At 42.6% G+C, this 16,804-nt stretch overlaps 1 protein-coding gene across 3 annotated transcripts in view; it reads left to right on the top strand.

Annotated features, from left to right (window-relative positions):
* The window catches only part of LOC149181004 (two pore calcium channel protein 1-like), a 534,602-nt gene that overhangs the window by 44,173 nt on the left and 473,625 nt on the right, over positions 1-16,804 (top strand). The window lies entirely within an intron of this gene.

Genomic DNA, 16,804 nt, shown 5'->3' on the forward strand with positions numbered 1-16,804 from the left:
CTAAGAAGAAAGGCCACTATCACCTCACCAACCTTATTTTGTAATTTAGGCTGAGCTTCCTTGTTGAATTTGTAACTATGTTCAGTCTTCATAATGTACTTGTGGTCACTTGATGTAATGATATTTATCATTGTAAAGCATATTTATAAATGCTTGAACCAAAGGAAAATTTATTTTGAGTCAAAGTCCATTGCGACTTTTAAAAGATGTAAATTCGAATTTTTAAAATGGATTTTTTGGCTCCAGAAGTGACAAGTCGGTTTACCTCCAAGTCAAGTCGGCCCTGGACAAGAGACACGTCCATTCACCCTAGAAAGACTACTATATAAAGGCAGTTCGAGTTCCTCATTTGGGCAATTCACATCTCTCACTCAAGACAATTTCTGGGGAAAGGCAGTGAAGGACAAGGACAAAGAAGGACGAAAAAAGAGGACAAAATCTTCTCTCTCTCTCTCTCTCTCTAGCATCTCACACGTGTGGTCTAGTCTCTCTTTGTGTGATTCACAGTTTCTGGGGTAACTGTTGTAGGGGGGCGCAATTTTCTTGGTTATTGGGGCAACTGATGCAGGGTCGAAATTCTGGGGCAACTGGTATTGTAGAAGGGCCAAAATTTTGGAAGTGCAGGTTCAAGAGCGAAGTGCAGGATCGGATTTTGGGTGATTTGACTTGGAGGAGAATACCAGGTTTGACCATAGGTCTAGGTGTATGTCTCTATTGAACATGAAGAATTTCTCTATTGAAAATGCAACAAGAAAATCCTAATTTAATTTTGTTCTTGAATTAAATTAGGAATAAAATTGTAATTCCACATCTCATGACAACTTGTATTAGTTAACTACGTTAAATTGACTTAGTTGGCTCAGTTAATTCGAGTTGAGGGTCTAACTTGAGCCATGTAGAGTGTCTCCTACATTATAGGAGCTCCAGTTGAGTTTATATTGAGTTGTAATTAATTAATTCAGTTTAACTGAGTTAAAGTCAGTTAAACTAGTTCAAACTGAGTTAAAGTCAGTTAAACTAGTTCAAACTGTTGGAGGAACTAGTGGGAGGTCTAGTAGTGTGGTGCTGCTTGTAGTGATCAACCAGATAACTGATGATTCACTCATAAATAACTCATGCATGTCAGATCTGAGAGTTACCCAGTTGAGATTGGAGTTCAGGGACAATGTACTATTAGTTGTATAATCATCCGAATTGTACAGGTGGTGCATGCAGTCAGAGGAAGGCCTATGAGGATTGCGCAATTCCAATTGAGGAATTTCCCTAATTAATAGGGGCTAATTCCCAAGGAAACAACGCAAGGAAATAGGGACTTGGGCAAGCGAGAAATTGGTTAAGTATTGGCCTAGGCTTGTCTAGGAAGCTGTGAGATAGATAGAGATAATGCAGAGGTTGCTCGGGCTTGAGCAAAGCATTGTAATCTTCTCATATTTTCTGACTAATGCAATATACAGATAGCATGGGTTTTTAGCTGTGGCTTTCCCTAGGAAATCATTGTGTAATGTGTTGATTGAATTCTTTCTCTTGTATGCTTCGTGATTTCGCGATCGTTTAATTGTTTCTGTTGATGAGTAGAGTAGATTCAAGTCTATTGTTTTAGTAAATTACAATTAGCAGTTTGAATTTACAAGCAATTTCTACAGAAAAGGTTGCTCAGTTTTTCTCTGTAGTGGGTTTTCCCAAGTTAAATCTTGCCTTTCTTTTGTGCATTGTGATCTCTACTGTTTGATTGTTCTTTATCATTGAATTCCTGAAGTATAATCTCTAAATGATATATTGGAATAAGTTAAAAGAAGATCTACATCAAAAGTAATTATCAGAATTTCAGAAATATTGTGCTAACCCTAATTGCACTAGAAAAATCAACATTCCTTTGGCTCAAGGGGGGCTTCACTAGGATAGGATTGCTGGAATTTTAGGCAATGACTGCAAAGGTGAAATGAAGAATAAATTCAAGTAAAATAGATTTAGAAAAAGTTAAGAAAATAAAGTGGATGGTGGAATGAAAATTAGTGTCTCATCCATTGGGTGAATGGGGTCAAAGCAAGGCTATCCTAGTGATGGAAATGAGATAATATAGATGAAAAGTACAAGCTAAGTGCATCCTCTCCTTGCTGTTCCAGATTACAGAAATATGCTTTAAAGTAATTATATATGTAGATAACGTCCAATGTTGAAGGATATTATAGTTATCAGGATTATGCTAATGGTATCTATCCATAAGTAGAGAAGGAAATACAATCATGAAAAAAACTCCAATTTTAACGTAAAAGGAAAATGGAAGATGTATACCGATTTCTTACTCCTAAAACATATGTCTAGATACTTCAACAATAAGGAAAATAACATTAAACATATGAAAGATATCCTCACCCACAAGCTAGTTTTGTAGATCCTCCAAGCACATCCAAAAGATATTGCATTAAGCTCCAAGGGATTTCTCCCAAATCCAATGTATAGAATGAAAGAGAGAGCAAACCCTTATATAGTTTTGAGCTTAACTCTCTTCTATAATAAAATAATATTTTTCTTATTTTATTTCCAAGGAAAATTACTAGAAAATACTAAAAATACTACAATAAAAGCCCAAATGGACAAATTAGGACTAAGATGCCCATACAAAATGCTAAATAAAAGCTTCTAGATGAATGTAATGCCACATTTCTATCTTTTTCAACCTTTTCACTCATGCAAGGTTGTTAAATTTATGAGGCAGCTTTGGGGAAGAATTTCCAAAGTGAAAGTTCAAATTGATTGGCAAAAATTGTACTTTGAAAATAATTAAGAAAGTGTCTATTTGGATTATTAATGCTTCCGGCCTAAGACATTCAAAGTTGGCTTCAATATGTAATTGGAGGGAAATCTTTTATTCAAATTTAATGGTCGTCTTCAAGGTCGGCTCACCCAAGAGATGCGACCTTTCAACTATGTCAAAGCACTATATATACCCCATTGAGGTGCTCCTCAAGAAGTGCAAAGTTGGTTCTGCAATTTCAGACGGCTACCTCAGGAATTTCGATGGTTTTCTCTATGGTTTCCTCAGGATGGCTCTTGTTTCTTTGTGGTTCGATGACACTGTGTCTCTGCAATCTTTGTTGGTCCAGAACTCGCACTTATGGCACTTAATATTGCTTCTCATCAAATCTTTATGATATGGGGACTCTCTCCTAGTTGGGCCGCAACTTCAAGGTGTTCTTCTTAAGCAGGCGGCAGGCCTAATCTTGCTGATCAGGTGGCCAAGATTCTTCAGAAAGATAACCACATGAATTAAGGTAAATTTTGTACAGTTTGAATAAGTAAATTCGTTCTTGCGAGCTGGAAGGCAGACTGAGTTTGTGTTTGGGCTGAAAGTCTTTCCTTGAGAGGCCTCACTTCAGGATAAGCCTCAGGTCTGTACAGGCCTAAATGAGGGGGACGAGAGACTTGATTTGGGTACAGACAAGCCCTAAGGGCCAGCGAAGGGCAGCATCTTGTTTGCCTATAAGAGCCACAGTTGAATGGAGGTGTTTTGGAACTGTTAGGTGAGACAATGATGGAGGGAATGTAAATCTAACCAGATCAAGCTTCTACAGCAGTATGTCATCAGTTTAAGAGGGCACAATTTGTCTGCCCCTGAATTGCAATTTTGGACCATCTATTTGTCTAAGGGCAGTGATTTTGGATCTCCAAATTGGCAAGTCAATTTTGACTTTGATCTCTTGTACTCTCTCCCTGCTGAACATTTGATATTAATAATAAGAAGATTTGATCAAGGGTTTTCTTTATCTTGGGGTTTTTCCCTGGCTTGAGCCATATCCTTGTGTACTCTTGTCTTGGTTTGTCTTCTGCATCTATCGTTTATGTTCTTTCTTCATTTACTGCCTATGTGATATTGAGTTATGTGATTGCTAATAGAAATGAAATGGAAAGATAAATGGGCTAATATAGATCACTGAAGTAACTGTCCCAAGCAAAGAACATGTTAATTAAAATTAACATGGTATCAGAGCTAAGGTGAGGACAAGCCCAACCAAGGGAGAAAGCAATCACAAAGAAGTTCATTGACAATTCTTTATGACCTCCTTCCTCTCCAAAGATCAGTCATCTTGAAGCATTGAACCAAGAAGGCTCGCTTGCAAACTCCTATTGCAAAATTCTAGGTTGCAGATCCCAGCAAGAAAATGAGATCAAGGCTTCATCAATCAAGCAGCTCTAGGACAAAGCTCCCTGTCAAATTGCTGGTCAAATGAACTGTATCTAAGGCTTTATGTGCATGACTGCAGCCAGGAAGTTTTGGTTCTTTACTTCGCTTGCTTTAGGATCAACATCCTTGAATTGAATTTGTTTTGGGAGATGGTGTCTTGCCCAGAATTCCTTCCTTGTTGCAGGTTTATGTGAAGACACATCTGAAGCTATGTATGTGACATGAAGTTCCTAGCATCTGTGACAGTGAATCTAATCCTTAAGCTCATCTCTATAACATTAGTCGGCCTTGTATTAGGGCATTGTCTGTCTCACAGAACAGTATGAAAGGCTACAAAAGGTGAAGTCAGTAAAATGTGGCAAAGGTCAATTGTGAGGGTTTGAGAAGGATCAGTGTTCAGAGTTTTGTTGTATTTTGTTTGGAGATCCGTTGGGCAGGTGGGTCTTGACTAACTTCTTTTGAATCTTGGGTTGCTGATATCTCTGAGGTTCGGCCCTTATCTTATTATCTTCGAGACAAGCGAAATTGTTTTGTTCTTCCTTCAAAGCAGCGAAATCTGATAGGCTATTGTTCTAGCCTCAAATTTTTGCAGTAGATCCAAGTCTTGCATTAAGGCTACTGTGAAGACGTATCATTATAGACAATATCTACAACTTGCTACTGTCATTGAAAAGTTCTTCAAAGGTGATTCATTGTAGCTGACTGTATATCTTGAAGATTGATCCGAATTGGAGGCAATTTTCTGTATAACACGGTTCAGACATTTGTATGACAGTCTCTGGTATGTCCTCAATACACAGTATGCTTGTTAGACTCCGTTTGTATGATATGCAACGTAAGTATGGATGGTATCGCAAGATTGGTATAGCAATATGACAGCTTCACGTTGGCACAACAACATTCAACTATGTAGATAGTTGTATTGGCATGACATTGTTTATGTATTGCAGAATATGTATTGGCATAGTGTTAATGAATTGCAAAATAGTAATAGGCATGGCACTGCATATGCTTGCTGTACCTACTATGGTATTTTGGACATGATCATATGGCTTCATGAATATATATATTGCAACGTCAATGATATCCACACTATCCTATAGCATTTTTGAGATACATGTTGAAATCTCATGGCTGTAAGGCGTCTTATGCATGACAAGAACCATGATAATAGTGTTGACAGCGTTGATGGTAGGTGTGATATAAAGATACCAACTCTCTTGTATTTGTTTCGGTTCACAAATGTAATTGTGAACTGACTTGTGTTTACCCAAGAAGGTCTGTTGGTGTATCTCATTGTACATTGTATCTCAGATAAACAATGGCGGGTTTGGTCGAACAAGAGGTGTAGCAGATATATGGGCAGTCAGCAAGATTGGTCTGGCAGTCAGCACTTCAGCTGATATCCTCAGGCAATACTATTGGCATTTTGACAAAATCAAACAAATCTTCTACAATGAGGGTTTTTATTGAAGCAAACTTTCAGCAAGTAAAGGTTTTGAAGGGTTACAATATTTTTGTACAACAGTAAGAAGATCTTCATCAAGTCTGGGCTTTATCTAGCAGTAGTCCCATCATTTTCAGAGTTGCTCCATTGTTGCAAGTCTAGTGGAAGGACGACTTGATTCAGTCTGGTAATAAGCATAGTTGTAAGGGTCTTTTCCAATGACAGTACCAACCCCTTGAGGACAGAAGTCAACTTTTTATTAACATTGTTTACTTGCCACAATCTTCTGCTACAACACTGAATCTTTGAAGGAATCTGTAACTTAACATAACTTGATTCAATCTATGATATGCATTGGTTGGGTCCTCTTTGGTCCATCTAGAATATGACAGGAGATGTTTGAAACAGTACTAATAAGGGCTAGTCACCTTGACTTAATCAGATTTGGAGCAGATCATTCCAAGGCAAAACTTAGAGCAAGTCTCCTGGAATCTCCATGCAGTCAGGAGTACCTATAATATTGAGGTTCTATCAATACAACATATTAATATCTCTATCAATACAACATATTAATGATCAACTGAGGTAAGACTTCAGAGGGAGCTATAGAATCCCTGGCAGAATATATGACTTTGGAACATGGTCCAATATATAGGAAAAGTAGCAGAATTGCAGACAAACTCGATGACTATGCTTTAAGCCAGATCATTTTCCCCGATATTTAGAGGGAGCCATAATCTAAGATACAGGAGATGATCCTCTCAAGAGGGAGTTGACTTTTAAAGTCAACATGAAAGACAGGTCTGATGAAATGGAGAAGCTGCTGAACCAGATATAGATAACTTGTGGAGATCCTGGTGTTCTTGATAAACACCTGATCAAATATACACCTTGCTACAATATCACTGGGACAATGTATGGTTAAGCCTCTCATATTGAATAGTTTCTTATTTATTTACGATCTGATTTAAGATTCCATGGATCGTTAATATTAGCTGGGCTGTTGATGAATCAAAAAGCACATCCCAGTGTTGTATTTCTTGGGACCACCTTTATTTCGTGAACAAATCAAAGATTGAAGTTTGTTGCTCCATTGAGGCTGAATGTATAAAGCAGCAAGCATGAGAAGGCTCTTCAGTGAGTCATTTGAAGCATGTACTGGAAACCACCATTGAATATTATAATAATCTGGGAGGGATTTGTAATGTCCTAAATGAGGATTTGAACAATAGATACCAGAAATAAACTTGAACAGCAAAATAAACATAAATAGACACACAACCAGTAAATAATACACAAATGGATGTCAATAAAATCACTGAGCCATTTTATTAATCCACTGAAAATAGTACATCAACATGAAGGAATAGTGGAACCTGGGCTTGCTAAGCAAGCAGAGCAAAACCCAGAAAAATATCTTTGACCCAACTGATGAATGGTTCTGGAAATGATGTAGATGGCTCGGTGAGAAGACTGCTGCAAACCGGCTATGACAAAATTGCTCTCTCCAAACTCGACTGAAGCACTGTGAGATTTCTGAGTGAAATCTCCTCAAGAGTATTGGGTTTTCATCCAACACCCACTAGCACACCCGGGGTTTCCGTCCTACGGCTTAGAAGTTGGGAACTAGGTTCTCCAAACCTCATCAATAGAAAATAGCAATAATCCAAGATGTCCTCCAAAGGCCTCCTCCTCCTCTTTTATAGATTTGATGGGCCCTTCTAGAACCTCCTTATTTATTATTATTTTAATCATGGAGCACTTTTCCCTCTTTTATTTTAATTAAAATATTCTTTTTAATGCGGGAAAAGGGTAAATTGGCCACCATGTCTCCTCAGGTCACTGAAACTCATATCTAACCATCCCATCATGTAGATCTTCTTGTTCTGGTTCCAATGAGCTATTACACTAAGGTGTTCTATCAAGTATTTCTCTTGGAATGCCACCTTAAGTGTAATTAATTGAGTCGGGCCCAATAATAACTCTGTTTTCTGAAAGTTGTCGGAATGTGCCGAAATGAAAGGAAAACTATGCGGATGATGGAATGTACCAAGCGAATGCCATCGGACCTCATAGAAACTCCTCAAAACCCCTCCAGAAGCCCCTGGACCCGCTGATGACACCAACCTGCGCCTGTGACCTATTTGCCCCCAAATCTGAAAGTCCATTCTAACCATGTCATAAGCAACGCCAGAAAAAGGAACATTACAAATACTCCCGCCCCAAGTTTGCTTGCCCTCAAGCAATCCATCATGTGGACCATTCTAGTGCCCCAACATAACTGAGACCCAATGCCCGGATCCCATACAAACCACTGGGTGATGCTCTGCGTTTGTGTCAACCCATCATGAATGGACCCCTCAATGCCCGGGTCCCAAACTGATCTTTGAATGTGCCTGTCATGAACCAATCCTCCTGGATCCCAATGCTACCATGGCCAATCATCGCCCAAGTCCCATGGTTCAGACTGTGCTCTTTCTCCGGCTATAGCTGCTGCTCCATAAAGCGAATATAGACGCATCAACTCTCCCCAGTCCCTCCTCTGGCATAGGCCGAGGTCAAGTTTACTTTGTTGATGTTGGGTTAGTGCTACTGAAATACTGATGAATTGTCGGTCCACATCCCACTACCCATTGAAACATGTAGTGACCTCCTCATCTAAGCGTCCCTGTTGTACTGTGCCCCGGACTAAGGTTGATACTCCCTCAAAAGGATACCAACTCATGATCTCCTGCCAATCTAAGGTATGGACTCCAGTGTAAGGAACAAGTCTACTATGTTGATGTTGGTCCACGCTCAACTCATGCTGCTCTACATGGTCCATCGACAATATCCATTGAGAGAACCTTACCTCTCTCCCTATAATGGGTACGAGTGGCCAAACTGTGTTGCACGCCCTGTCTATGTACTCTTGGAGAGGGCTATGTGTGGAAACACTGTAGCTCTGTTGGCTGCCACTACACCTATCGGCACCTCATCAGTGGGTAGGCCCAAAGATGGGTCCACCACCATCTCTAGAAGATCCTCTCTCATCTGTCCGGAAGCTCCATACTCCTCTGGTCTACTCATCACCTGCAAAACTGTACTGTCAAGTCCCAACGCCTCCTGATGAACCATGTTTGCAATTACTACCTCCCTGGTGGATGTCTGTACATCTGCCTGCTCCTCATCAATGGTTCGCCCCAATGATGGCTGAGACATTACTAGATGCAAAAAGGAGAGGAGATAGATCCCTTCCTTCTCAGGTTGCAAGGGATTTGCGACCAGTTGACTTCTGTGGGGTCTACATAAAATCCTGAGTTCATGTTCAGGATTGCCCTAAATGCAGTCACCGAGGACTGGGAAACATTTGTCCAAAGTATTTTGGGTAGAGCGACTCTCCCCAGTTGGGAGGAGATGTGGGAAGCTCTTCGACAAGAAGACCTCAGGAGATTGGCCAAGGCAGGGAGTAGCGACAAGGGAACCCGGGTCAAGAAGGAGAAGGAGGAGGATGCAACTCTCGCATTAGCGGGACAGCAGGGGCAACAGAAGAGAAAGAAGAAGGACATCTGCAAGGTTAGATGCTTCAACTGTGGGGACCTGGGACATTATGCCACTCAGTGTCCCTAGAAGAAGGGCAAGGGGGAAGCTTCTAAATAGAAGGCCGCTGCAGCGAAAGTGGACTAGGAAGGCGAGGATGACAATTGTGCCATGAGTGCTCATGTGCCTCTAGAGAAGAGGTGGGGTGACATGGAGTTATAGTCGAGAGGACTACATGCCAGGGCAAGATCCTTGAGGTGCCCAAATTCTTGGATCACATACAGCTACGGGATCCCTTAACGACAGTAGCAAAATGAAAGGTGTTGGTTGGAGCGAGGTGTGATGGAGCAACAGTGGTTGAGCTAGAGTGCCAAAGTTTGAGGCAACGCAGTGGATGTTGTAGCAGTGCGAGAGGCACAAAGCAGTTTGCAGCAGCGCAGTAACAATAGAGAGTCAGCACATATTAGCAGTAGAGGTAGCTTCAGGATCACAAGGCATCCATACTGACCAGGGTGTCCGTTTTTGGGTGAAGTTTCAGTTACTTACTTTGTAACTGAGTTGCAGTGCAGCAGTTAGCAGTGGCAGTGCTATGGGTAGCATGATGCAACATTTTGAGAGGGAGCTGTAGTACAGATGTGGCAATGGCAGAGGCAGAGTCATGGGCAGTAGTACAAGAAGCAATAGTGCAGTGGATGAAGGGCAACAGGCCAAGCATCAACAACACGGAGGACTGATGCAGTGGATCAGTGTAATACTTTTGTTGAGAAGTGTTATTAGAGCACATTCCTTGCTAAGAGGGAGTGTTGATTTTGGGTAGCATCGAATGTGCTCTAGCTCCGAAATTTGGTGGAGGGGCTAGAACACATGCGATCTCGAGAACCCAGAAATCATTTGGAGAAATTCCACCGGATGAGGAGTATTAAAAATAATTAATATTTTTAATGAGTTCCTAAGTCTAAACTTAGGAAAATAAAAATATTAATGTGTATTAAAGAGAATATGGGTGAGAAGGTTCTAAGTGACGAGGATCAAGCCTGTTTTAATCTTAGCCGTTGATTAGGGACTTAATCTCGGTCATTGATTCATCAACAGGAAAAGTATGAAAGGAGGCTTGAGGTTCAGTTGGAGACACTGAATTCATCAAAGAGTTCGATTTTTCTGGGGTGAGGTTTGCTTAGAAAATTGAGTTAGTGATCTAAGTTGCAGTGAGGGGCAGTTCAGCAAGGGAACTTCAGTTCAAGGCCGAAGAATACATCGCAGAGAGGCAGAGTAGCACCGGGAGAGACAACGCAGTCCTAGAGAGGGTGACGCAGAGGCCATAGGGGCTAACAGGTGATGCAGAAGCCGTAGGGGCTGACGCAGGCCCTTAGAGGTAGCGCTGGGGAGATTTTGTGGGGTAGAGAGGGAGCAATTCAACAAATCGACTTTCTGAGCAAGGGAGGCTCACTGTGGGGGTGACATAGCTCCTAGAGGAGGTGACACAGTTCCAACGCAGAGCTTGGAGCAGCCATCGCTGCCCAGCACTGGGAACAACTGGGTCATCTATGGGGTTTGATCATCCAGTTGTTGAATTTGCCGGAATATCTGTCTCCGGATAGAGGTACTTCTGCCAAGATTTTTCTCTATTGGGTGAGCCATATCTGGCACCCTAGTTGTATTCAAGAATCTGCTTAATAATACAAACCCTCTGTGCTGCACCGGTTTTCCCAAATTGGGTTTTTCTGGGGACGATTGCCCAAAAATAACGATGTCCCTTGTGTGATTGTCTCAGTGTATTTTAGTTCATGATCTGTATGTATGTGTAGGCTGCAATAGTGTTTTACATCGATATTTATGTAATTAAATAACTTTTTAATGCAAAGAGCAAGTAGGAGATGTTAAACTAGTAATTGCAGTAGGGGTTTCTAATGTGTAGATTCAGAATTTTTCACAAAGATCCACCCAAAAGTTGACATGCTGGTCAATCTAGATGTCCCTTGACACTGAAGCTACCTCTGCTGCTAATCTGTGCTGATCCTCTAATGCTACTGTGCTACTGTTGTATCTGCTTTGTGCCTTCCGCACTGCTGCAACACTCCACTGCGCTGCTTCAGACTTTGGCACTCTAGCTCTGCCATTGTTGCTCCATCATCCCTCACACCAACTGATTCCCGTCATTCTGCTACTGTCATTAAGGGCTTCTGTAGCCGTATGTGATCCAAGAGTTTGGGCACCTCAAGGATCCTCCCCCCTGTAGTCCTTTCGAACGAAAGTGCGCTGGTACAATGTCTTCAAAGTGTACCACATCTCCTTTGCCGTTTCCTTCTCGACAATGTGTGGGACCACATGATCCTTGACCCCATCAAGGATGATACACTTTGCCTTAGCCATTACCTTCTCGTACCTTTCATTAGTTACCGGGTCAACTGGGATAGCCATCACTCTCAAGGCGAAGCCCTTGATACGATGTCTGTCTAGAATGGACAAGATCCTGGCCTTCCAGACCACAAAGCTGGATGCTTCGTCCAGCCTCTCCTGATCTCTCAGCCCATTCACGGCCATCTCGCTGCTCTTTCTCTGTTGACTCCTCCGAGTCTCTCTACTTCCCTTATGGAAGTTCTCGGTTCGACTCCTCCGAGTCTCTCAACTTCCTGTCTGGAAGTTCTCTTCTGGATTCCCTCTGAGTCCCGATTTCCCTCTTGGAAATCCTTCTGCCAACTGTTAAGTTGCCCCTCTCCAATCGTCTGTGCAACTGCAACATTGATCCGGATTCTTTGGCTAGAAATACGCCTCAGCAACAACTTCCTCTACCTTGGTCTTGCCCTATTAGGTACTGTTCTAACCACAGTACCCCACCATCTTCGCTCCCACAAACTTCCCATAGCTTCCTTTGCCCCATCAACTGAAGGATTGAGCCTCTTGGCTCTGCGCAATTCCGGCACCAGAAAAAACAACTCCCTCAGCCAATTGCATTAGCCCTCCTGGCCTCTGCGTGAGCCTCTCTCTGGCCTAGGCTGATGACGCAGTCCCTCTGCGTCAACCCTTCCTCTGTTGCTTCTGCAAGGATTAGCTACTGTCACTCGGGAGAGTTGATTCTACTGAAAATGCTCTGCTCAGCTGATGCCTTCAGCTCCCCTGTGATTTGCAACCATGCTTTGATACCATGTTGAAATTTCTAAGTCTATCCGTTAGAAATTTAATTTGTATTCTTTTGGTTTATTTCTTCTACTTGTTAAATTCGAACAAGTTATTTAAAATATATAAATAACGAAATAAACACAATACAGTCTCAACATCTACAGATTAGTAGTTGAAAGAAAACAAATACACAAGTGACATCGTTATTTTTGGACAAATGTCCATGGAAAAACCCAATGCGGGAAAACTGGTGCATCTATTCTGAGGGTTATATTATTATGCAGTCTTTCCGAGTACAATAGGGTGCCTAACCGGCTCACCCGATAGAGAAAAATACACGACAACAATACCTCTATATTCGGAAACAGGTATTTAGAAAACCTGTCCCACGAAACCCTCTCCGGCACAACTGAAGCTCAGCACTGGCCCTTCTGGCCTCTGCATCAGCCTCTTGCTGACCTACGTCAGCCCTCTAAGGCACTGCGCAGCCTTTGGGACCCTCTGCGTCACTCCAACAGCCTCTGCGTGAATGATGCAGTCCCTCTGGCCTCTGTGTTGTCTCTGTTGGGCTTTGCGTAGCTTGGACTAGCTGCTGCTGTCGCTCTCTCTGCTTCTGTGCTAGTCTATCAGTACTGTCTCTGCCTCTTTGCCTCGTACTCACTGTCCCTCATTGCTGATCACTGATTCAACTTTGCTTAGCAACCCCGCTCTAGCAAAATGAATGACTGATCACTCTGGTGTATTCTCCAATGGACCCTCAAGCCTCCTCTTATACTTTTCTTGTTGGTCCTTCAACGACCGAGATTAAATCTCTAATCAACAACTAAGATTAGATTTGGCTTGATCCATGACTTTTGGAACCTTCTAATCCAATTTTATATTAATACCCTTTAATATTTTATTTTTCTTAAGTTTAGACTTAGGAACTCCATTAAAAATATTAATTATTTTAATATCTCCCAAACTGGGTACAATCTGTCCAAACCATTTCTGGTTCTTGGAGATCTCATGCGCTTTAGCCTCTCCACCAATTTTCATGGTTAGAGCACATCCGATGCTACCCCAAATCAACAAGCAGGGTAGATCTTCCAGATTGGGAAGAATTGTGGGTGGCTCTTCGCCAAGAGGAAATCAGAAGGCAGAGCAAGACGAGAAGTAGTAGCAAAGGAGTCCAGATCAAGAGGGAAGAGGAAGAGGATGCAGCTCTGACATCTGCGGGAAAGCAGGAGAAGAGGAAGAAGAAGGACCTCTCCAAGGTCAAGTGTTTCCACTGTGGGGAACTGGGTCATTATGTGAATTAGTGTCCGAGGAAGAAGAACAAGGGAGAGGCATCTGACTATAAGGCAGTGACAGCGAAGGCGGAGAAGGAGGTCGAGGAGGATGACGATTGTGCCATGAGTGCTCATGTACCTCTAGAGAAGAGGTGGGGAGACATCGAGCTGTAGTCAGGAGGATTACAGGCGATGAGGGGAAGAATCCTTGAGGTACCCAAACTCTTGGATTATACCTTGCTATGGGAGCCTCGAAGAGAGAGTAGCAGGATTGGCAGATGTAGGTAGAGACGGATGCGGATGAAGCGACAAAGAGTGCTACAGTGCAGGAGTCCCCGGGTAGCGCGAGGCTAGCAGGCTGCAACAGTGCGAGAGGCACGGAGAGTGTTGCAACAGTGCAGGATGGCACAGAGAGGTTTGCAGCGTGCGAGATGCAAGGAGTTGTTGTAGCAACGCAGAGGTTAGTAGAGGGAGCACTTGTTAGCGGCAGAGGGAGCTTCAGCATCGGGAGCGTTTCTAGCCTGACAGGGATGTCAGAAGTTGGGTGGATCAGTTACTTACTTCTCAGTAACTGAGTTGCAGTGCAGTAGTGGTTAGCAGTAGCATGATGCAACATGATGAGAGGGGGTTGCAGTGCAGATGCAGTGTTGGGAGAAAGGACCAGCAACAACACGGATGCAGAGGGAGCTGCTGTACGGATGTAGCAGTGGCAGTGGCAGAGCCATGGGCAATAGTACAAGATGCAACAGTGCAGAGGATGTTGGGCAGGGAGGCCTAGCATTAGCACAGGTACCGGTGCCATATAATAAGAGTAATGCTTAGTGAGGAGTATTATTAGAGCACAATCCTTGCTAAGAGGGAGTGTTGATTTGGGGTAGCATCGGATATGCTCTAGCCATGAAAATTGGTGGAAAGGCTAAAGCACATGAGATCTCCAAGACCCAGAAATGGTTTGGGCAGATTTTAACCGGTTTGGGAGATATTAAAATAATTAATATTTTTAATGGAGTTCCTAAGTCTAAATTTAGGAAAAATAAAATGTTAATGGGTATTAATATAAAACTGGGTTAGAAGGTTCCAAAAGTTATGGATCAAGCCAAATCTAATCTTTTAGTCGTTGATTAGAGATTTAATCTCGATTGTTGAAGGACCAACAGGAAAAAGTATAAGAAGAGGCTTGAGGGTTAGTTGGAGAACACACCAGAGTGATCAGTCATTCGATTTGCTAGAGCAAGGTTGCTAAGCAAAGTCAAATAAGTGATCAGCAGTGAGGGGCAGTGAGTACTGGACAGAGAGGCAGAGACAGTGCCAAGAGACCAGTGCAGAGGCAGAGAGCGAGAAGCAACAGCCAAAGCAAGCCACGTAGAGCCCAACGGAGACAACACAGAGGCTAGAGGGACTGCGTCATCCACACAAAGAGCAGCTGGAGTGACGCAAAGGGTCCTAGAGGCTACGTAGTGCCTCAGAGGGCTGACGCAGAGGCCAGAAGGGCCAGCGTAGTGCTTTAGAGTCGCTGGAGAGGGTTTCATGGGACAGGTTTTCTGAATACCTATTTCCGAATAGAGAGGTATTGCTGCCAGTTATTTTTCTCTGTCGGGTGAGCCAGTTTGGCACCCAGTTGCACTCAAGGAAGTACTACATAATAATAAACCGTCATAATAGCTACACCGGTTTTCCAGGGACATTTGTCCAAAAATAATGGTGTCACTTGTGTGTTTGTTTTCTTTCAGCTGATGATCTGTAGATGTTGAGACTGTATTGTGTCTATTTCATTATTTATATGTTTTAAATAATTTGTTTGAATTTAACAAGTAGAAGAAATAAACCAGAAGAATACAGATTAAATTTCTAACGGATAGACTTAGAAATTTCAGCAGCTTGCATCATTTTCTTTGAAGAATAAATGCTTTAAGGTCACTTTTCTTTTCTTTCTCAACATTGGGTGAAGTTGACTTTCCCGGCCTCCTTGATCAAGAACCAAGTTCTTACTCATCATTATCCTCGACTCCATATCCCCAAGTGAAATAGACATTGATCCCTCAAAAAGGGTGATCATTTTAACCCTCTTTTTTCCCTTTTCACCAAGTCTAGCCCCATTAGGTCACCTAGGGCATCAATTCTCGGGAATTGACCCAAGGAAAAAGTTTGATCTCCTATAGGCTACTGCGCTGGTGGGTCCCCTCCCTCTCCTCCAAATTTGAGGCAATTCTAACAGTGGAATCTCTGGGAATCCTAAGCCCTAGCTCTAGGATTGAATTTTGCTTAGGCATCCCCAAGGTTAGACCTCAGTAAGATCAACTCAACCTTTTGAAGTAAATATTCTTGTCTGGTCCTTTCCCCTCACCTCATCCAAGATAGGAACATCATTGGTTACTGCAGTCCATCCCCGAACTTGGGCTGGGTCCACTTGGCCCCGTGTGGTCTTGCTTCTCAATAAAGATTATTTGTCAAAGACCATTTGGGAATCCAAGTTTCCCAAGGATTATAGGGATTGAGAACCTTGTTTATAAGCCTATCCTTTCTCCCTCAACCAATGTTGCAGGAAGCGTCCCCCCCTGATTCCAAGGCCCGAAGCGCGTCCTGTGTGGATGCGTCCAGGAAGCGTCCTCGGAAGGGCGCTTCCAAAATTCGGAAGCGCGCTTCCGCCTGTTTGGGACGCTTCCGCCTGTTTTGGACGCTTCCGCCTGTTTGGGATGTTTGTTTTGAGTATAAATGCAAAAAAATATAATATATATATATATATATATATATATATATATATATATATATAGCAGACGCTTCCGCAGACGCTTCGCTTCCTAGATTTTTGGAAAATGATGCTTCCGCGTCCCCGCTTCGTGCAACATTGCCCTCAACCCTCCAATCCTCACCCCTTACCCTTAGTGGACCAAGTCCCTTGCTTAAAGAGCAAGCAAGTTCCATTCTTTAGTCCATCCTTGGGAAATGGTTTTCAGGGTCACTTCTCACCTATCCATTGACATATACTTTACAAGTGAATCCCTACACTACAGGGACTTCTCCCATTGGTGAAAGTCCATAAAGAGCAGGGAGACTTAGCTATGGTGACAGTGGGCTAAGCCTCCACCGTTGCCCTTAACCTAGCAGTTTCCCTCTTAGGAACCCATTTAGGCCCCCTGCTGGTTTGAGTGGTAACAAAGCCCACAAGGAAGGAAAAAGGGGCTGAAATTATAAATAGGAGGAAGAGCACTCATTTTGGGAGTTTTGCTCATTTGACATCTAAACCATTGTTTGCTCACGCTGTTTAGC

Source organism: Pinus tabuliformis, chromosome 3_2, assembly GCF_031772625.1.
Source record: "Pinus tabuliformis cultivar Carrire ecotype Pingquan chromosome 3_2, CPIR1, whole genome shotgun sequence".
Classification (NCBI taxonomy): domain Eukaryota; kingdom Viridiplantae; phylum Streptophyta; class Pinopsida; order Pinales; family Pinaceae; genus Pinus; species Pinus tabuliformis.